General features: G+C 51.9%; 1 long non-coding RNA gene across 4 annotated transcripts; it reads left to right on the top strand.

Moving 5' to 3' along the window:
- Window positions 1-281: 281 nt before the first annotated feature.
- Window positions 282-9,666, top strand: LOC140646709 (uncharacterized). 4 transcript variants are annotated; one of them, XR_012040532.1, is made up of 4 exons: window positions 296-652; window positions 976-1,026; window positions 1,276-1,431; window positions 2,070-4,543. It is a non-coding gene; the product is annotated as an uncharacterized lncRNA (long non-coding RNA). The 4 variants fall into 4 exon arrangements; XR_012040531.1 differs by having other exon boundaries at window positions 282-652; window positions 976-1,431; window positions 2,070-4,545; XR_012040530.1 differs by adding an exon at window positions 8,446-9,666 and having other exon boundaries at window positions 306-1,431; window positions 2,070-4,315.
- The last annotated feature ends 11,989 nt before the right edge of the window (window positions 9,667-21,655 follow it).

Raw genomic sequence — 21,655 nt, 5'->3', positions numbered from 1 at the left:
CAACCGGATTCCCCGCCCCGCGGCCTGGTCTGGGGGCACGGGGCCTCCTCGGCCTCCGCCCGTCCGCCCCGCAGGGATGCGCCGCCGGGCCGGGCCCGCTCGACCCGGTCGCTGTGTCGGCCTAGGCGGGAGCGCGCAGGCCGCTTGGCGCCTGCTGGGGAGAGGGCGGCTGGGCGTGCAGGGCTTCGGGAGCCTCACAGCGAGCCCGGTGGAGTCTTGTCCCGAGCGCGGCAGGTTCGGTCGGGACGGACGGCCATGCAGAGCCCGGAGGGAGGGTTCCTGCCCGGGGAGCAGCGTGGCGGCCACGCTGCTCCCCGGGCAGGAACCCTCCCTCCGGGCTCTGCAGTTGTAGAGGAGAAGATGTGGATCAAGATGGCGTAGGCAGGAGAAGTGAAGGATTTCAGGAGGGCCTTTTCAGAGAGCAGACGCAGAGCAGCTTGGACGGGTAGGAAATAAGAGAGTACAACGCAGCCCAGGCTGACGGCCAGCGCTTCAGCGTTCAGTTGTGCGTCGCTGGCTCGGACACCCCGCAGAACAGCCTCGCTAGTGCTTCATTGCTGTCTGCGACTGCACAGCCTGCGTGTGAATCGAGGAAGATCTTTTCTGTGTTGGTTCCTTAGCTGGACAGCAGAGAGAGAAATTCTGAGGAGAAGTATGCTGTTTGTTGATATAAAGACCTGGGTTTGTAGCGTACCTGCCACAATCAGCTTTGGGTGAGGGAAGATTTAAACACAACAGGGTTTTGGTGGGAATTTCTTCCCAGTCTCGGGCTGTGAGGGACAAAAAATAACGAGCTGTGGGGGCACGCACTGACAAGGGTCTCTAGATATACCCGTGCGGCTCGACTTCCCAAAAACGAGGAACACTCTGGGTGGATACCTCTGTGTCTGGACAAGTGTTTGTGTTTCTTCAAGGTCTCTTTCAGAACCCATAGCAATATTACCAGAATTGGACCTAAATTTTTTGCATTTTCAGTGATCGTGGTCTGTGACGTATTACACGCAGCAGGGTACCTTAGAAAAGGCAGTAAGTTTATCTTTAAGAATTTATCTTTATCTTTAAAAACTTAAATTTATCTTAAGTTTTGCATAAAGGCAGCAGTATAGTTTAATGTCATTGTGATGCAAATAAAGTTACATTAAATCAACAGTGTATGGTACCCTGTTTACTGCATGCCACATCATTAATTGTTTGACGATTAAAGGGAGAATAATGGCTTTTTAGAGCTCTTACGCTAAAAGGCATTTTGTTCTCCGTTATCATCTGCCTTGTTAGGGGCTGAACGCAGGGGGAATTTTGTGGCTGAAAGCAAAGTCATGTCTAGCATGAAGAGTTAACTTGTGTGGATGGTGATTGACTCTCCCAGCGCTGGAAGTGAGGACTGACAAGGAACAGGTTCCAAATAAAAAGCAGCTCGTTCTTCGTACAAGAGTAAGCCGCAGTGGAACTCCTTGCTGAGGGATTGTGGATGTTGGATGTTCACAGGGGCTTGTGGAGGGACTGGATGGGTTCACGGAGGAAAAATCCATTTGTGTTTGCAGAATACACAGCAAAAACGTGCAGCTCGGGAAGTCTCCTCGGCTGAAAACGCTCAGCACTAGGATGTGGACGAGGCAAAGCAAACCACGGCTTTGGGTCTGTGACCCGGCCGGGGATGCGGGAGGGTCTGCTGTAGTGGGACAGGAATATTTTTAAATTTTGGTCACTGGGACGTTGATCTTTTTGTGTCTAAGAAAGTGTCTAGATGGGCTCTTGCTCTGGTCACTGCAGTGTCCTGGTCTTGAATAGGTGGTAGGAAGACACCAAGGACTTTTATATTCATTGTCTTCACAGTCCTTTCAAAGTCCCAGGGGAAAAGCAGCATGAAAAGGAGATACATAACTAAATTCTTTTGAAAATTACTGTTCTTCTCTGCAAATTATCCATAAGCTGATGAATAAATAAAATAGCATTTCTTTACTCGTCTGTTTGACACTAAAAATGAAACTGAGTCATCTACTGCCTTTACCTCATAACAAATTGTGAGGAGTAGGGGAATAAACAATGATAGCCATCTTTTTCTCTTTTAGGTGGGCAAATTCTGTGGGTGCTTTGCAGCTGCTTGGATCAACCCGCTGCCAGCGAAGAGTCTCGTCTTTGCGTTCAGCATCCGCAGCAGCAGCTAGAGGATAGCCACGTCTCTGTGGGACAGACCTGCGTCAAAATGAGGGGTGAAGGTGGGGGTGTCAAACTACCGAGCTCGATCCTGTTGATGCAAAACAAAACAAAAGGGAATTGCAGACAATGGCTTAATCAGGAATCCCTGATTAACCCCTGATTAGTCATCAGCAGAGCACAGTGCTGTGGCTTTATTAGAGAATATGAATAGCGGTGGGCTGCTAGAAAGCGAAGAAAGAGGCTTTTCCATCAAAACGTGCCATCCAGACTGGGAGATGAGGCATCTTCAAGGGTCACCTGAGTCGTGGTACCGGGGCGTTTCCCCTGGTCCTGCTAGCAGCCCTCTGTTTAAGGCTCAGCATTTCTTCTGATGGCCCTCAGCAGGAAACGACTTCAGAACATTGTGTGGGTCGGAGGAGGAAATAGCAGAGGTAAAGCACAGACATTGTGTGGCGAGAGAGGGAGTTTCCCCTGGGCATTGTCTGGCTGTACAAGATACCATCAAGCCTTTGTCATAAGGAAATATGCAAAATCCATATTGCCTTTTCAGAGGAAACTCAAGGAAGCTTCAGTAGCTTCAGAGATTGAGCTGAAAAAAACAGTGACGACCTAGCAGTAAGTTTCTTCTGGCAGCTGGAGAGAAAGTTGTGAAGCACTTTGAAATGGTACAGGAAGAAGCCAGAAAATTGTGCTCGTGTTTCGTGACCTGCAGCATTAGCTTATGATGAGAGATTATGGAACTGCTTTCACTGATACTTTTTAAAATAGACTAATGGCTACTGAACATGCTCTGTTTGGGCAGCTTGATCCTTTCGCAGTGTGCAGGTTTGGCCTTGATGGCATCCTGGAGTCCCTTCCTGACCTGCATTTCTGTGCTTCGTACCGTGCTGTCAGGCACGGCTCGATAAAACAGAAGCATGAAGGTGTGGTGTGAGGTGGCAGAGAGGAGACAGAAACACGGGTCTGAAGGTTGGTGTCCTCTCCCAGCTGGGCTCTCCACTTTCAGGGACCTCTGGCTCTCCAGGGATGTGGATCTTACGGACGCTCCAGGGAGCAGCTTCTCGGCCTCTGGCCACAGTGGGATCTGCTCTGGGAGCGGACTCACTCTCAGCCTTGCTCACCTGATGGTACAGTCAGTGCTGAATTTGTCAGTCTAGTTTCTTAATCCCAGCAATACTGTAGATAGTAGGAACGATGCTGTAATGATGGTTAGTACACACTGGGGTCTAACTGCGCAGCAGAAATGAATTCAAACTGTGGTTCCTTTTTACTCTTGCTTAATTAGATCCTTGTTCACTGTTTCATGTTTTCTGCGAGTGGCATTCCTGTCACCTGTCTGCCATGCATCAGGCGATCAGTTGCTTTATCTGTACACTAAGCACTCCCAAGCGCCAAACATCTATAGCATTGTGTGCTCAACACATTTTACATTTTAGTTGTTTAGTTAGTCACTGAACTATCTACACATCCTCTTCCTTACAGTGCCACAGATGTCCCACTTAGACCTTTGTTAAGGTGTTGATACTTACTCAGTATTTATTTAGCATTAACTGTCTGGTCATCTTCATCAGCTCATCTCTTCACTTGTAATACTGTTTTTCTCCAGTCAGTCCTGTGTTTTGTAAGTGGCCCCACAGAAGAACCAGGAGTGCTTTGCCAGTCTGCCCAGCGTAGTACTCGAGGCTGCAGCCTCCCTGGGTGCGACGGCTGCGCTCGACCTCTTAACCAGACTAGCAAGAGTTCGGTACAGGCTCCAAAGGAGGTAAAGGCCTGAGCCGTGGCCGGGACAAGAACTCCTCTGGTCCCGATCTGTTCCCTGAGAACCCACAAAGGAGCTGAGCAGCACGGTGAGCATCGATGCGTGTGAGCTTGGAACACCCCTCATGCGATTGACACGTGAATAGCGGGTGGCTTTCCCAAGACTCATTTACCAAGGAACAAAGAAAGTTGTGGGTACAAGGAGCATCATCTTTCCTACCGCCTGTAATTTTGACTATGAGCCAACCACTTTATCTATAAATATGACAGCCTAAGTGAGCCGCCTTTGAGCTCTCCCTGCTAGGCAGCGTGGCTGCATGGTGGTGATCTCCCTTTGAGCTCGGACACCTCAAGGTTGCTCCTCGAGGCAGAGAGACCTTTTACCAACAGCAGATCTTTGGTAAGTGACCGATACCGTGCATAACCTTGTAGTATGGTAACTTTGATTTTGTCTTGGTAATTTTGACCCTGCCTTGATAGTTTTGAATCATTGTCCAAATGATTGTGCAGTATGGTAATAGAGTGAACCTTGCCATTGAACTTTGCTAAGTTGCACTTTTACGATGTCGTATTAAAACCACTTTTGCTAATACCTTTGACAGTGGTTCTTTAAGCGATCTAAATCTCCCATTCACAACACTGGGGCCAGCTACGGCTGCACCTTTTGGCTATCCAATGTGCCGAGGTACCAACTGACACAGATTCCTCTGTGCCTTGGCAAGAAGCTGCAGCCTGCACAGTTTCTTACGATGGGCTTAGCTGCATGCTGGGGACAGTACCCCTCTCCGGCCATGCTCTGTGCTCGCCGAGCAGAGCCAGGGAGCTCTCTAAGCTTACAGACAGCTTCACAGCAGCAGTTCTGCTCGCATGAGCCTTGCCAGCCACCAGGCAGAAACAGGGGCCATCAGCCAGCCCTATTCAGGGTTACCAGGAGCACTGTGTGAGGTAGAAAAGTCAAGGACGTGATGGGCTCAGAGGCAGACAACCCACAGACTTCATCCTGTACCGTGTCGGGGTACCAGGACAGCCCATTTCTCTGCAGCTTGCAGGAGGATGTTCCGGTCCTGCTGCCCTGGTGTGTCCACGCAGCTCCCTCAGGAGCGTCCCCTGTGGACCCCGATTGCCAGGGGCCTCCCGTGCTGCCTGCCTGGTGGTGCTGCCCAAACGGAGCTTTTGCAGGAGTCGGGGTGCAGATTACAGCACCTATGTTCTCAGCTGCAGTGCAGAGGGGGTTGAGTCGTGGCAGTCTGACCCCCTTGACACCCCTTTTCCCCACCCTGCCCTGCAGCTTAGCTCTTGAATAGAGTTGGGTTTTTTCCTGGGTCTCAAGTCTGGTGTGATTTTATGGCTCCTGTCTATCCTCTGTGGAGAACTGGGGTGACTAGAGGAATTCTCTGATAACTGGGAAAGGGCTAACGCAACTCCAGTCTTTCAGAAGGAAAAGAAGGAGAGTCTAAAGGGTTATGGACCGGTCAGCCTCAGCCTGGAAAGAGCATGGAGCATGTCCTCTTGTGATCCCTGTCTCCAAACAGACGAAGCACAGGAAGGCAATCAAGAGCAGCCAACATGGATTTTACCAACAGCAAATTGTGCTTGACCAAGCACAAAGTTAAGGCTTTAAGTGCTTCAAAGCAGTAGCCCATTAAATATTTTGTCTGTTATCTTCTTGACAGGAGGGATCCTGTTAATGTCTCATTAGATCTTTCAGTGATTGTTAATAGCCCTGATGATGAGTTTTTTTGAAGCAGTGGCTTAACGTGTTCCTGGCACAGCTCAGTACTCACACAGGCACACCTCTTCACAGCTCCGCAGAGGCATGGGATGGGATGTGGGGAACATGAGCTCTGCCAGAAATCTCCCCCACCTGCATTCCCCGGAGCACCAGGAGCTCCCCGCACCGCTTGTTGTGGGGTAGCAGGGGTTTATGCCACTCCACGGCAAGGAGCAGTTGTCCTGGGGTAAGGCAGTGCAGAGTCAGTGGCACAAGAAAATCTCTCCTCCTCCCCAAAATGGCACAGGGTGTCTGTGGCCATCCGTACCGCCACGGGTATAGCAAAGAGAGACCATCCCCGTGGGTGTGCAGGAAGACCGTGAACATCTCCCAGGTAGAGCTGACTCCGGTGGCATTGCAGGTGCCTGAGTTTTGGTGCTGTGCGTGTACAGGAGTGGCAGTGTCAATGCCCCAGCACCTGGAGGTGGCTGTAGGGTGAAGCTTGTTTGGGGGTCCCAGGAGCTTGAGAGAGTTGATGTAAGTTGCTCTCAGAGCTAGGATGACAGCAGTGGCATTTTAGGCAAACGGACTGTTCATTTTCCACAATGTCCTGAGGAGCGCTTTAGAAAACTTTGCATCGTGAGTAAGGACACGGGTAGGGAAAGCCACCCTGAGCCACTGTCCTGTATCTAACTTAATTTATCCTGTGGCTGTTCCAGCCTAAGAATCCTATCAAAGAAGCCTATCATCTGTCTAATCCATGATTTAGGAGGTAGGGGGGAGTAGGTGGAATTTCACTGTCACCTGGAAAAAGCTTGAGCAGGATACCTCTAGGTGTGTGCTCCTAGCTTGCATCCAGTGAGGACCAGGGGCTGAATTGCAGTGCTTGTGGTTGTGGCTTAGTTCTCCAGTTATGATGTCTGCTGTAAAGGACCTGTGGAAGAGTCTGTGCAGACCTCTGCCATCGGAATATAACTGTCTGATGTCTGCTGGGTGTTGGACAGGGTGAAGGGTGGGCTGAGATGGATTATTACCGAGTGCTTAGCATCTGGTTTTGGCCAGGGGAATCATTCCCTGGCACCTCTTAGGAGAGAGCATCTGTGCAGTGTTTTTCTCATCATACCCAAAACCCACTCCGAGGGAGCTTGCTCCAAAGTCTGGCCCCCATGCTGACCAGGAACCAAAACCTCAGGTGGTTCAGTCCTGTCAGACAGAAAGAAACGTCTTCTAGCAGTGCAGAGGGCTTCTCTTTTTGGCTTGATCTTTTTCATTACGGGAGAGTGGAAGCCTCTAAGAGAGCTTTGCGGAAGTCGAGCCGGCAGTCCTGCCGTGTGAGAGCACGTGCAGAGCACAGGGAAGGGGACGAGGGTGGGAAGGGGGTTGCAAACCCTGGCTGGCGCTGTCCTGGGAATAATTCTCCCTCCTGCTGGTGCATCATCGTCTTGGTAAAAGGCACAGGGCAGCTGAATTGCAGCTGGTGTCTGGAGTGTTGACTATTGTGCTGAAAATAATTAATCAAGTCATTGTCCATACTGATGCAGTTCTCCCAAGGTGGACAACGACAGAGGGATCCACTTTTAGGGCAGCAGGTTTCCATGTTTCGGGAGCCCATCTCTCAGTGCAACGCTGCAACCAGCCCCACAGCACAGACTTTCTCCGTACTAAAGACCTGGTTCAGGGTACTGGTTTGCCCAGTCCTGTGTTCCGGCTGTTGCCCCCACAACATCCCCCTTTTCCCACCCATCCTGGGTGAGCCTCCCATGCCCAGAGCAGTGAAATTGCCTCTGGGTGGCAAAGTGTTGAGAAATGCTTCTTTGAGTCCCGTACTGACTTTTGATTAGCCAGCTAACTGGGGGAATCCCAGTTTGCTAGTTACACCAGCTTTCACAGGGAAACCAGTAAGGACCTCCAAACCAACTGGGGAATCTTCTGCACCATCGCTCATTGTCCCTGTACGTCTGGTCCTGTGTCCCCTTCTGCTGCTGAAGCACTTTGCTCTCTGTCAGTGTAAATGTGTGACTGTCCCTGTGGCTCTCGCGGGTCTGTGTGACCTGGTTAGTTGGGAAGCTACAGATTATCATTAAGCACTGAAGACCTGGTGAAGTTAATAGTAATTGCATGAACTTAGCTTAAACTTTGAGCCTTGTTCAAATAGTTTAAAGTATAGCTAAAGGCTCAAACCCAGTCAGCTCCAGTCCATCTCCCAAGGCCTGTGGCTCACATACAGCCCCTGAGCAGGTGGAGACAGCCAGAGTTCTTGTGGCCATATTGCAAACCATTTATTTTCCCATCCTAGGCAATTTTCTGTTTGCCTGAAGTTCAGTATCTTGACCTCAGGTAGACTCCAAGTCCTTCCTCTACACATTACCATTTGAGATTTTGAAACCGAGCAGATTTAAAAGTTAATTTGCAGTGGCACTCACTCCGCAATGTACTGAAGTCCTGCAGAGAGAAGGCACAATGCATTCTTCAGATGATTTGCAGCCCGGGCACAAAGACACAGTTAAGTAGGGCAACAGCAACTGAGCAATCAGCAAAACATGTTTATATATTATTTATACAAAATTATAGTCCAGCTGAGGCTGCAGACTTTGTATTAGAGAGGTCTTTTAAGGACACGTGTGTGCAAAGCTCCTTAGAGCCTTCACACTTGGTGATGGCTCTGGGCTGCCTTCTGGGAAGGGCTTTTCCCAGGTCACACTAATGTATTCCCCTGGCTTTACGTGAAAGCATCCAGAAGAAACTTTCAGGGAGAGCCTTTCTCTCTAGCTAAGATGCTTGAAGTCCTGTGGTGGATTTCTTTTGTCTTCACACCACAGGCAAAGGGGATTCAGCATGGGGGAGATCAGCTGGCAGAGATCGGCCGGGATGATGCTCGAGTGAGGAGCTGCCCTGCAGCCAAACTGGAGCAGAGGGATGGAGGAGAGCCCTGGACGTGAGAGCGGCACGGGTGCTGGAAGCCTCGAGCCTGGCGTCCTGTGCAGGAAGGCATGGCAGAGGGTGAGCAAACCCTTGGGTGCCAGAGACGCCGGTGTACAGGCAGTGCTGATGGTTGGGCTGGTGCAGGCCAGCTTCACCGCAGCCGTGCGCAGGCTGTAAGGGTGTGGATGGCATTGTGTCTGCAGAAGGGCAGCCTGTTTGTCAAAATGGGCATTGGTGTGACAATTAATATCAATTAGTGTATTAGCAGTGCTGCTCTGACAACCACGACCATCCCAATCCTGGCTGTTGCTGCAAGATGGCTTTGTATCTCAGAGGGAAGTGTATTGCCAGGTAATGATCAATTCCAGGGCCGTGAACGGAAAACATCTGGAGCAGGCAGGCACTGAAGCTCGTCTCACTGCTGCTGGACCAGAAGATGCACAGCAGAGAGGACAAGATCAATCACAGCGCAGATGTACATGGGTTTGTGGAGAGCCGGCTGTATCCTGACAACAAAAAGGATCGCGCAGCATCAAGGCTGGGGATGCTGAGTGGGATGAATGCGGCAGGATCAGGAAGGGCGCCATTAAAAGCAAACACCATGCACTAATAGCAGAGCAGGTTGAGAAAACATCTTGTCATGTTGAGTAAACAAGAGCCCCTTGCTTAGAGATGCTTAACACTTTTGTGTTTCAGTGCACATGGCTTATGTTCTCGGCTGTGGCTGCTGCAGCTCACAGGCATCGACTGTAAAGGGACAGATTTTAGAGGCCATGCGAGGGGAAGCAAGTATGAAATGAGCAGGAGGTGGGGAAGGCAGGAATTTGCTCAAGTGTTTACTGGGCTTGATACTGGTATGTGCCCCTGCCAGCTGCTTCCCTGCCACTGTCTCTCTCAAAATCTCAATGCTTGTCTTCTATACCGGAAGAAATAACATGCTCAGCCCTCAATTATCTCCTTATTCTAAGCTAAAAAGTCAGACTCTGTGAGAGACCTCCAAAAAGGCAGCATGTGCCGAAACAAGGGGCTGCCCAAGAGCAAAGCTTTGGCCAAACACGCAGCTCGGTGGCCATCTTCTTTGCAGAGTTGTTATCAGAGCGTGGCACCTCTCGGTGACGAGGCACCTGTGAAAGACACTCGGTCGGGTGAAGTCGGGTGTTAGCAGGGACGTCCTGCACCTGGATTAGCAGAGCCAGAGCCAGATGCAGCCACAGCACTGATGTTGCTGTTGGAGGTGGCAGTGTGTCAGAGCGGCGTTGGGTCTGGCTTGGTCCTACTGAAAGATCTGCCCCTCCTTCCAGTTTCGCTAGGTGCACCATCCCTCAGCGCTCGTGGGTTTGGGAGCACAGGAGCACTGACTGCAGAGAAAATGGGAAGTGGTGGATGTGCTTTCACAGGCTTTCAGGTGTGGGCTGGGAGGGGGGTGGCTCTCAGAGACTTCTGCCCGCTGCCAAGCCTGGAAGCCTCAGCTGAGCCAAGCCCAGAGAGCTGGACCTTCAGAGGGTGATACCCTGGGGTGGTCCTGGGCCGGGCCGGCTGGGGACTGCGTCTTACGGACTTCGCCCGTGCAACAGGCAGGGCTGGGAGGAGCCCAGAGGTCTCTGCATGGGTAAACTCTGATCTCGCTTTAAACATCGCCGCACGGTGCAGGTATCCTCTGGACGGGGTCATCACGCAGAACCAGTAGCTGAGCTGTGGTCTGCTCTCAGCCCTTTGCGTTTCAGCGCTTGACTCTCACCAGCAGTTTTCATGATCCACCAGCTGTGATTCACTTGCAATTTGTCTGCTGAGTGAGACCTCATTTCAGCATGCCCCCAAAGCAAAATCCATTCGGTTTCCTATTGATGTGCTTCAGGCAAACTCCCCGTGGCTCTTAACCAGGAAAAGGGAGCCTGCAGAGCGTTGCCCGAAGTGCTGCAGCTCCATGATCATTATCTCTTTGTCTGCTGGACGGTTCACGACAACGTGAACACATGCAGGCAAAGAGACATTTATCTGGAAGGTTTAGGAAATCAGGGACTGTCTGGAGATCTTTAGAGCAAGAAATTGCATCTCCCTGGAAATTTCTTGAAGATCTTAAAAAAGAAGCACTGTTGCTGTTTATGCCAACAACCCAATAATCCAATTTCAAATTCATAAATAAAGCTTTGCTCGAAAGTTATTTGCCTTTACCTTGTACCCAGGTACCAAATGCTACAGAAACACTGTATTGCACATTTATTGTTCTTCCTTAATGTGTGTCTGCAAGGGGGCCCCAGGCAGACTCAGTGTTTGAAGTCAGGGGTAGCACAGAGCAGAGTGCCATGGATGAGCACCAAATGTAAGTGTGAGGGAAATTAACTTCTTCTGTTGTAAAGAAGGCTCAGACGTTCAGACTTTTTCTAATACATAACTTGGCTTCTATCTCATAGTTCTACACAGGATAATGTTCTGCTTGGAGAGCCCTAAAATGTAGTGCTTCTCTCTTTCTCACCAAGTAATTGTAAGCCATGAAATAGATGGAGCTGTAGGTCCTCAGAGAAGACATCGAGATTTGTTATGACTGAGCAGGTGTGGAGCCGGAGGTCGTCTGACTTCTTGATGATTATACCGCTGTTCATGGGAACCGGTCATGGTAGCTTTTGAAGTATTTTTTTTTCCCCAGTAGACATTTCTCCCACTGCTACGCAAATTGTTGTAGCACTACTGCAAGTCTGGATGTGCAGTACCAAGTTCTCCCCCACGGGTCTCTGTGAGCTGTGGAAGATGAAAGAGCACTTAACACTTTTGATGATAACTTGGGTCAACCTCAGTTGCCCACGGGGTTGACAGCTTGGGTTGCCCAGAGCAGTCCTGGTGTCTCCATCCTTGGGGCTATTCAGACACTGTTGGGACGTGGTCCTGAGCAACCGCCTCTGGGTGGCCCTGCTTGAGCAGGGGCTTGGACCAGATGGACCCCAGAGGTCCCCGCTGGCCTCAGCCATTCTGTGCATCTGTGAACTTTGCAGTTCTCCTCAGCAAAGGTTATTTTGGAATTGCCAGACCTTGTTCCTGCCCCGCCAAGGACCGACGTCTCATCCTGCGTGCCTCCTTCAGAGCTGTCTGCCAAGGTGCTGACCCATGGGCCACTCCCAAGTCCTTTCCCCCTTCTCCACCCTCCAGCCAGGGCCCCAATGGCTGCGCGGGCTGGGATGGAGGGGGGCGGGCAGAGTCTCCTGTCACCAGCTGCGGACGGGCACCAGGGCATGGGAACGGCTCTGTGAGGGATGGCTTGGCAGCCAGGATGGGAGAGGTGGCTGCGGTGAGCGGTGGGAGCATGGGAGGTCTTGCACCGTGCCTGCCTCAGTGCTGCCTCCCCAGCTGCTCTGACCGCCTCCCCAGCCGCTCCGACCACCTCTCAGCTGCTCTGACTGCCTTCCCAGCTGCTCCCACCACCTCCCCAGCCGTTCTCATGCCTCCCAGCCACTCCCACCGCCTCCCAGCTGCTCCAACCCCCTCCCCAGCCGCTTCCACCACCTCCCAGCTGCTCTGACCACCTCCCCAGCTACTCTGACCCCCTCCCCAACCACTCCGACCACCTCCCCAGCTGCTTCCACCACCTCCCCAGCCATTCCGACCACCAGTGAGGGGAATGGTGCCCAGAGCAGCTGTGCAAAAGGTGTGGAAAGGCTGTGGATGTTGTGTACCTAGACTTTAGTAAAGCCTTTGACACCGTTTCCCACAGCATTCTCCTGGAGAAACTGGCTGCTCATGGCTTGGACGGGTGTACTCTTCGCTGGGTAAAAAACTGACTATATGGCCGGGCCCAGAGAATTGTGGTGAACGGAGTTCAATCCAGTTGGCGGCCGGTCACAAGTGGTGTTCCCCAGGGCTCAGTTTTGGGGCCAGTCTTGTTTAATATCTTTATCAATGATCTGGATGAGGGGATCGAATGTGCCCTCAATAAGTTTGCAGATGACACCAAGTTGTGCGGGAGTCTTGATCTGCTTGAGGGTAGGAAGGCTCTGCAGAGGGACCTGGACAGCCTGGATCGATGGGCTGAGGTCAATTGTATGAGGTTCAACAAGGCCAAGTGCTGGGTCCTGCACTTGGGCCACAGCAACCCCATGCAACGCTACAGGCTTGGGGAAGAGTGGCTGGAAAGCTGCCTGGCGGAAAAGGACCTGGGGGTGTTGGTTGACAGGTGGCTGAATATGAGCCAGCAGTGTGCCCAGGTGGCCAAGAAAGCCAATGGCATCCTGGCTTGTATCAGGAATAGTGTGGCCAGCAGGGCAGTGATCGTGCCCCTGTACTCGGCACTGGTGAGGCCGCACCTTGAATGCTGTGTTCAGTGTTGGGCCCCTCACTCCAAGAGAGACATGGAGGGGCTGGAGCGTGTCCAGAGAAGGGCAACGGAGCTGGGGAAGGGTCTGGAGCACAAGGCTGATGGGGAGCGGCTGAGGGACCTGGGGGTGTTCAGCCTGGAGAAAAGGAGGCTGAGGGGAGACCTCATCGCTCTCTACAGCTACCTGAAAGGAGGGTGTAGAGAGGTGGGATCGGTCTCTTCTCCCAGGTAACAAGTGATAGGATGAGAGGAAATGGCCTCAAGTTGCACCAGGGGAGGTTTAGATTGGATATTAGGAACAATTTTTTCTCCGAAAGGGTTGCCAAGCACTGGAACAGGCTGCCCGGGGAAGTGGTGGAGTCCCCACCCCTGGAGGTATTTAAAAGCTGTGTGGATGTGGTGCTTAGGGACATGGTTTACTGGTGGGCTTGGCAGTGCTGGGTTAACGGTTGGACTTGATGATCTTCAAGGTCTTTTCCAACCTAAACGATTCTATGACTCTATGAAAGAGAGAAGCCCATGGAGTTCCTTCTGCAACCAGCCCTGGAGCTCAGGCGAGCCGGGGCAGGACCGGCACTCCAGGCACTGCAGGGGCTGTGGGGGAGAGCGTGCGGCTGTTCAGCATGAGGATTTAGCAGATCAGATGCTAGACTGCCTCTTGGATCCATCCAGCTTCAGTGAGAGCAGGGATTAAGCCAAAGGAGAAATAAGAAATTAATGCAGCACTCCCAGACAGTGCAGCTGGGCAGGAATCAACCAAGGACGGCAGTCGCTCCTTGACTGGAGTGTCATTGCCCAAAGGACGAGCCAGCAGCAAGGGCTGGCCCAGTGGCTCTGCACTGCTTCTGTTGCTTTGAATAAAAGATGTTTTCTCTGCTTAAGGAGTAAAAGGTGCCCCTTGCAGGCTGTTCCCTCGGAGCTGCTCTGGCAGTGACACAGGGAAGGGCTTGGGGGTGCTTTATGATAAAAACCATTTATTATTATTTATGTGAAAGAACACTTGTCCGCTTGCTGAAACTGGTCTTGAGTTGGCCCAGACTTAACCTCAAACCATTTGAAATTGCAGTAATTTGGCCTTTGAGTGCTGCTTTGTGGTCTGCTGGGAGGTAAGCACCAATTCCAACATTGTGGCCGGGGAACACCTTTACCTACACCTGTCAAACCCAGGCAAGTAGTGCTCAAATGGCTTCATGCCACCTTCTCAGAAAGATATTCCTGGATAAAGAACGCCTCATCATCCTCCGTGTCCCCATTTTCATATTTGACAGCATCCTCTTCCAAGGAGACCCGTCTCAGGCTGCCCTGCAGGGCTGCACTGGTGGTACCGGGGCCCCCAGGAGACCACCTCTCACAGCAGGACCAGAGCGCGGCTGGGGGCCAAGAGCGGAGAGATGACTGGGGGTGGTCGCAGTGGGCTGCACCCGCGGCAGGTGGGAGGATGGCGGTAGGACTGGCGAGCACTGTCGATTGAAGTCTGACGATGAAATGGGATGTTCTGAATCTCATTTTGCGCTGTCCTGATGGCCACGATAACAGTGCTTGCTTTATCCATCTGCCTCTCCGTTCTCAATGTCTGTCCTGCAGGTCTCCGTCCTCCTGGCAGAGTCGTCATGAACCGTGTTTCAAGGTGACTCCCGGGGCTGTGATTCCTGTTCCCGGGTGGATCCAGGGCCACACATCCAGGGGAGCCTCAGGAGGTCCTGCCTCTCCCACTCTGCAGGGCTGACACCAGTTTGTGGGCATTTTCTCCCTGTGCTTTCCTAACTGCGTGGATGTGGAGCTGGTGCCTGAAGCCCTGAGGCCAGCAGTGATCCATGGGCTGATCTGGAAGCCTCGGTCCCCTCCCAGGCCTTAATGCTCTTAATTATTTTCTCCTTGGGAGATTAACCAGAGCCTTTATTCACCAGAGCAATTAGTCCTTCTCCTTCACTCCTGTGCTTTCCTTAAGAAGATTTATTGGGCTAATGTGCTGGTCTTGTGAATTATCCCAACAAGCCTGTTTTTAACAACCAAACCATAACTTTTATCAGAGAATAGAGGCATCAAAGATGGGGGGTGGCCTGACCCATCTCTGAGCCCTGCTGGGAGCTTTTGCTCCCTGTGACGTTCCTGCTGAGCGATTGCCCATCAGCAGTGGCACGGTGAACAGCTTGTGTTTAAAAGCCTTCCCTCTTAATCCCTTCCTTAAGCCCTTCTGATGACAGCTGACAAGCTGCCGTGCTCAGGCGTGCTGTGATTTGGGGTTTTTCTGGAAAGGAGCTCCCCAGCAGTGGCAGGGGGAGCGATCCGCCTGCCCTCGGTCTGTGGGAGCGGGTGCTCCCTCCTCCTGCGCTGCATCCCCTGCCGTGCCAGGGACGGGTGCCCCCACACTTCAGAGCCATACCAAGACTCCTGATTTTTATCCTTGTGCCAAAAATTCATTGAAACTGCAGTATTGGAGGCCAAGTGACCAAACCCCTTCTGGAAGTGGGATCGGGGCTTTTCGTCCTTCTACCTCTTCCCCGCGCTTCTGAGAAGGAAGCCCCTGGGCGCAGGCTGCAGGGATGGAGAGTTGCGTCTCCTGGCAGCGAGCACTGCTGCAGCAAGGTGAGAGCGGCCGTTAATCACCCCAGCGGTGTCCGGGGCCAGAGCTATTACTGTTGCTGTGGTATGAGTGCAGCGAGACGGCGTGGCTTCTGCCTGGCAGGGGAGAGCCTGCCTGGCACGAGCAGCGGCCCTGGGAGAGCCGATGGTTGTTATATGGCCCTGGATGGATCCCTCAGTCAACAGAATAAATGATGCTTGCGCCACCCCAGATATATGCTAATGGTAATTCCATTAATTACTTCAGTTTCAGCGTGCACTTGATCAACTTTATCTCTTCACCCAACTTTCTCAAGGTCAGTGCTTTTCAGATACATTTTGGAATTAATTCTCCCATCAGGAAGCTCAGTTATTCTGCATTGCACTTGCTTCAGCTGACTAAGAAAACTCCTCATTCCCTCCCTGCCACTCACAGCCCTCGTGCCATGGAAAGTTAACTTGCCAGCCTTCAGACTGACCACAACACCTCAGCTTCCAAATGCGAACTTTCCAAATGCATAAGCATTTATAGGTCTGGCAGGTTGCTTGATTTCAAGGTGGGGAGCTGCTCCTGGGAGCTGTCTCCTGAAGGCCCCCATGTGCATGCAAGTGGGGGAGAAATCCCCGTTTTCATCACCCTTCCCACAGACGGGCAAGGAAGCATGACTTTTTCTACAGAGGCAAACCCCAGCATGCTGAGTACAATCTCGGCATCGCTTTGCAGGTTTATTTTGAATAAATAAACTGTTTGAATTTGCAGACCCCGACGCCTTCGCTCAGCTTTCCAAGCTGAAGCTGCGGCTCGCTCAGCGCTGCAGTTTCCCTGGCGGCTTTGGACGTGGCCGAAGTGCCGCGGGTGCCTGTGCTGGTCTGAGGGACGTGGGGAGCCTGCGGCCCTTCGGCTTTCTGGGGCACCCCTGCCAGCAGCCCTGACCTGGAGCAGGCGCTTGTTGGGTGCTGCCCAAATGTGGGCGGCTCAGCACGAAACACAGAACGGCAGCTTGTCGTGCTGCTGTGGGAGGCTGCTTGGTGATGATAATATCAAGGTGTATATATATATATTTTTTTTTTAATGAGGTATGATGCCTAATGAGGGAGGTGTTTCATCAGCTGAAGGGTCAGTTAACATGCTGGGCTAGTGCATACATTGATATTTTATCAGGGTTTAAAAGCAGAGCTTGTACCAGAATAGAAACATAAACTGCAACTGAGGAGTAAAAAAACACCAACAAATCGAAGTAATAAACTGCAAAGTAATGAAAGATATTCCCTTTGGCAGCGGGTGTGATTTAATAAACTCGGAGGACAGAGCAGATTGCTGTGATTGCAGCCAGGGAGACGGTGCCCTGTGCCCGCTGTCGCTGTCTCACAGAGCCCCTTTAGCAACTTTCCCAGCTCTGTCTTTAAGCGTCGCGTGCGTTTGTCCTCGCGCATGCCTCCGCTCCCATGGCTGAAAAACTCCCACCGGGATCAGCTGTCTCCGTCTGCGTGATGAATCGCAGGACGCTTCCTCCAACGCTCAGCACTGACACAGCGTCCCATCGCACCGTCCCCTCCCGCCCGGTGTCTCTGCCTGCGGAGGGTCCGTGGTCAAGAGGGGGGGCTTTGGGCTCTTGAATCTCTGGGTTTGTCTGGCAGGGGCAGGGGAGAGGAAGGGGAAGGAGACGGCGAGAGCTCCCTGCGTTCGCCGTGGGCAGAGGGATGGAGAAACGACACTCCCGCAGGCCACGTGAGCCGTCATTTCATTATTGCCTCTGGTTCAGGATGTATTTGGCCAATTTCTTCTCTTCTGCATCCAAGTTTCTGAAGGTCAGTGTTTGTCAGAAGCAGCGCTGGGATGAACTCCCCCTCCAGGATGCTGAATTATTAACCTCAGCCTAAGTGCTTTTGCCGGCTCTCCTCCCCCATGCACCAAATGTAAACACACACTAAAAACTGAGATTGAGAGAAATAAAGAGCCACAAACCACCAGTGAGGCACTGTCTCATCCGTCTTAGGGACTAGCACTTTTGCCAAACCAAGCCAGTGACTTATTTATCTTTTCCTAGCACTCCCTACATCAAACCCAAGCAATTTTTAGTAAGGCTGCATTTCAAAGAATTCAAGATATGCACCGTGGCCATAAAGCAGAGGTGACTTTCCTGCTAGGTCATGTCGCAGTCCTTGCCGTCTCCTGCTGGTCCTTCACTGCCTTTCAGGGTGGTGGGAGGATTTCCATGGTCTTAGAAGCGATACGACCATGCAGATGAACTTGGAAACCTGAATCTCAGAGAGGAAAAAGCATCACTTGTACTGGAGCAGTGCGTGGCAGCGATGCAGCCGGCCCGCACGGGGCTGTGCACGGCGTCACGCACGGCTGCAGTCCCGGCTCTGCCGTCCTGGGAAATGTCCCTGCAAATGTCCCATACCCGTGCCGCTCTGCGGTCCCATCCCAGCTGCCTGCACCCCGGCTCTGCCTGCTGCTCGGGAGGCGGCGTTGGCCACGGAGCTGCTCCCTGTGTCGGTGCTCTCCTGGCCAGCACCCACTGGCGTCCCTGCTGTGACGGGCTCTGCTGCGTCTGGTGTCAGCCCCAGCCCCAGCCCCTACATGGTATGGGGAAGAAAGCCACAGTCTGCATGGAGCGCTGTCGTCGCTTGCTTTAGTCTTCAGAGGTGACCGTTACCATCGCCAACATGGGAAGAGTCTCCAGTGGTTTGGAAGTTCATTTCAGATCAGTGCTAGTGCTGACCAGAAAAAGGTCAGGTCTGCAGAGCCAGAGGTGCTGGTGAGGTCCAGCTGCTCCGAGCTGTCTTGGCCCCATCCTGGCAAGGGGAGGGTGGGAATACCCCGGGGTTTGGGAAGGACTTCCCAGGGAGGGACGGAGCCGGTCGGACACGGCAGGCATGTTGTGCCAGGACTGCTCTGCTGGCTTGCTGCAATTACTTCTGATTTGCAAATGTGTGAGCTCCCTCTTCTGCATCCTCTTGGTATTTATGCGGAGTCTACAGTCCAAATTAGCATGAGTTGTCAGTCATAATTTTTGGTAAGCAGGATTCTGGGTTAAATGTTGTCATCCTGGCAGGGAATGCAAGATCAGCAGCAAGAGAATGGGGGAAATGCCAACTTCAGAAGAATTTGAATATGGGTGTTTGTTTCTCGTTTGGTGTAAATCTGGGGAGGTTTACTTGAAGGCTGAATAATATAAATGCAAACATACGCCAGAGACAATATCTTTACCGGTACCGCTCCAAAGCTTGACTAACTGCTTGACTAACCTGATCTCCTTCTATGACAAGGTAACCCACTTAGTGGATGAGGGGAAGGCTGTGGATGTTATCTGCCTACACTTCAGTAAAGCCTTAGACACGGTTTCCCACAGGTTTCTCCTGGCGAAACTGGCTGCTCATGGCTTGGACGGGTGTACTCTTCGCTGGGTAAAGAACTGGCTGGATGGCCGGGCCCAAAGAGTGGTGGTGAATGGAGTTTACTCCAGTTGGCAGCCGGTCACAAGTGGTGTTCCCCAGGGCTCTGTGCTGGGGCCAGTTCTGTTTAATATCTTTATCAATGGTCTGGATGAAGGGATTGAGTGCACCCTCAGTCAGTTTGTAGATGACACCAAGTTGTGCGGGAGTGTTGATCTGCTTGAGGGGAGGAAGGCTCTGCAGAGGGACCTGGACAGCCTGGATCGATGGGCCAAGGTCAATGGTATGGGGTTCAACAAGGCTCAGTGCTGGGTCCTGCACTTGGGTCACGACAACCCCCTGCAACGCTACAGGCTTGGAGAAGAGTGGCTGGAAAGCTGCTTGGCGGAAAAGGACCTGGGGGTGTTGGTTGACAGGCGGCTGAACATGAGCCAGCAGTGTGCCCAGGTGGCCAAGAAAGCCAATGGCATCCTGGCTTGTATCAGAAATAGTGTGGCCAGCAGGACTAGGGCAGTGATCGTGCCCCTGTACTCGGCACTGGTGAGGCCGCACCTTGAATGCTGTGTTCAGTGTTGGGCCCCTCACTCCAAGAGAGACATGGAGGGGCTGGAGCGTGTCCAGAGAAGGGCAACGGAGCTGGGGAAGGGTCTGGAGCACAAGGCTGATGGGGAGCGGCTGAGGGACCTGGGGTTGTTCAGCCTGGAGAAAAGGAGGCTGAGGGGAGACCTCATCGCTCTCTACAACTACCTGAAAGGAGGGTGTAGAGAGGTGGGATCGGTCTCTTCTCCCAGGTAACAAGTGATAGGATGAGAGGAAATGGCCTCAAGTTGCACCAGGGGAGGTTTAGACTGGATATTAGGAACAATTTTTTCTCCGAAAGGATTGCCAAGCACTGGAACAGGCTGCCCGGGGAAGTGGTGGAGTCCCCACCCCTGGAGGTATTTAAAAGCTGTGTGGATGTGGTGCTTAGGGACATGGTTTAGCGGTGGGCTTGGCAGTGCTGGGTTAACGGTTGGACTCGATGATCTTCGAGGTCTTTTCCAACCTAAATGATTCCATGATTCTATAAATGGACAAACTTCAAGTGATGCTTCTGCCCAGATAAAGTTTCCTCCCCTTCCTGTAATGACGTGAAATAGAGGAAATTCACAGGAACCCTTTCACACAAGAAGCATTAAAACTCAAGGAATCATAACAGTATTGGGTCTGACTTCAATGTGTGAGAGTGATTTTGAAAATGGGATGGTCTCTGAGCAGAGCTGGCAGCATCTGGCTGTTTCCAGAAGCCCATGCAGACTTTGGCGTGAGAGGTGGGCATTTCATCAGCTGGATTGACTCATCCTCCGTCTGTGTAATTGATCTACGATGGTTTTGCTCTTTTCTGTTCTCTGGGAGGAACTATACAAATGTACCAAATGCATTTATAAAGATTAATAATTAATAAATTATTAAAAGTATGGTTTCTTGTGGTGATGCCACGATAGATGCATTTTTGTAATGAAAACTACACTCCTGCTGAGGTTATTAGCACACAGCTTCCACCTGAAAGACGCTGCAGGTGTTTTTGATTGAATTATTGGTTTGTGATGTTGACCTTCTCTGCAATGGCGAGGCGGGATGGGTGTGCTTCTCCTGGTGTCTGCTGCAGCATTGTTCCTCAAAGAGAAGGTTAAATATGAGTTTTGAAAAACAGCAGCAGAAAAGGTCAAAATGATGTTATCAGGCAGTTTAAATTCATTAAATACAGTTCCAGCCTTTTACCAAGAAAGTATTGCTGGTAGCGGAATGGCGTTCATTAGAAAGCAGATGTGACGAAACTGTTTTGCAGATGACACAATAAAACATATATCCAGGCAAAAATGACAGGAGCGTAAGTGACGGAGGATAATGAATGAGTTGGACAACGTTGGGTGGAATTCAACACTGAAATTTGACTCAGGGAGCGTGCTGGGTTAAGTGGGCCTTCCCCTTCATTCAGACATAAGTGGTGAACATGATGGAAGGAGAGGACCTGTTGAATTTGGGCAATGCTCTCCTAGGGCTTTTCTCCCACGTTTTGGTCTGGCTGCTGGGGCCAGGAGCATGTCACACGTCGCCATGCCACACTCGTGGGGCTTTCACCTTCATCGGGAGGGTCATGATGAAGACCGTCAAGATGAGGTTGTGATGAAGACCCATGATGAAGATGCTGCCCAAGGGTCTCCTAAAGTCGGTGAGATTGCTGGTGGACGTGCTTTTGAAGAGACGAGAACAGGAACAAGCCGTTCTGTGCCAGGCACAGGCTGGTGGGTGGCTGGAGAAGCTGCTCCTGCTGGGGTGTGCTCTGTGATGGTGAGAGACAGCCCACAGCCCAAGGAGGGTCTGCCAGGGGACTTTACTGGTTTCTCCTGGGGAAGCAATGGTCTATCAGCAATAAATGCAAATAATTCACCCATCTTCTCTTCAAAGGCCCCATCCGCTCCAAGGGCGCCCTTTGGCCGGGACCACCCCTTGGTCCCGTGAGCTCTCTGCCATGCTCCCTGCTCTCCATGTGTTTGAAGAAGGGTCTAAGGCTGGTTTGGACCCCCTGTGTTAATCGCTTGTCCAACTGCCTTGCATTTGCCCACCAGAGTTTGCACCTATTTTCTTCTCTCGGAGGTGTCTGCAGCATTTTTGGCTGTCCCACCCCCCTGATCAGCCAGACGGGCTCCCCTGTGTCCTTCCTTTGGGTGTCTGAGTTGGAGGTACGCCTTGGCCACAGTCTTCCAGCACCGTGTCCTTGCGTAGTCTCCAGACTGCCAGTGAGGATTTCCTTCTCCCGGGACGGAGAATCCAGCTCCTCACTGTCGCTGCGAGGTTTG

The sequence above is a fragment of the Ciconia boyciana genome, chromosome 1, assembly GCF_034638445.1.
Source record: "Ciconia boyciana chromosome 1, ASM3463844v1, whole genome shotgun sequence".
NCBI classification, from domain to species: domain Eukaryota; kingdom Metazoa; phylum Chordata; class Aves; order Ciconiiformes; family Ciconiidae; genus Ciconia; species Ciconia boyciana.
This window is presented reverse-complemented; position numbering and strand designations above follow the sequence as displayed.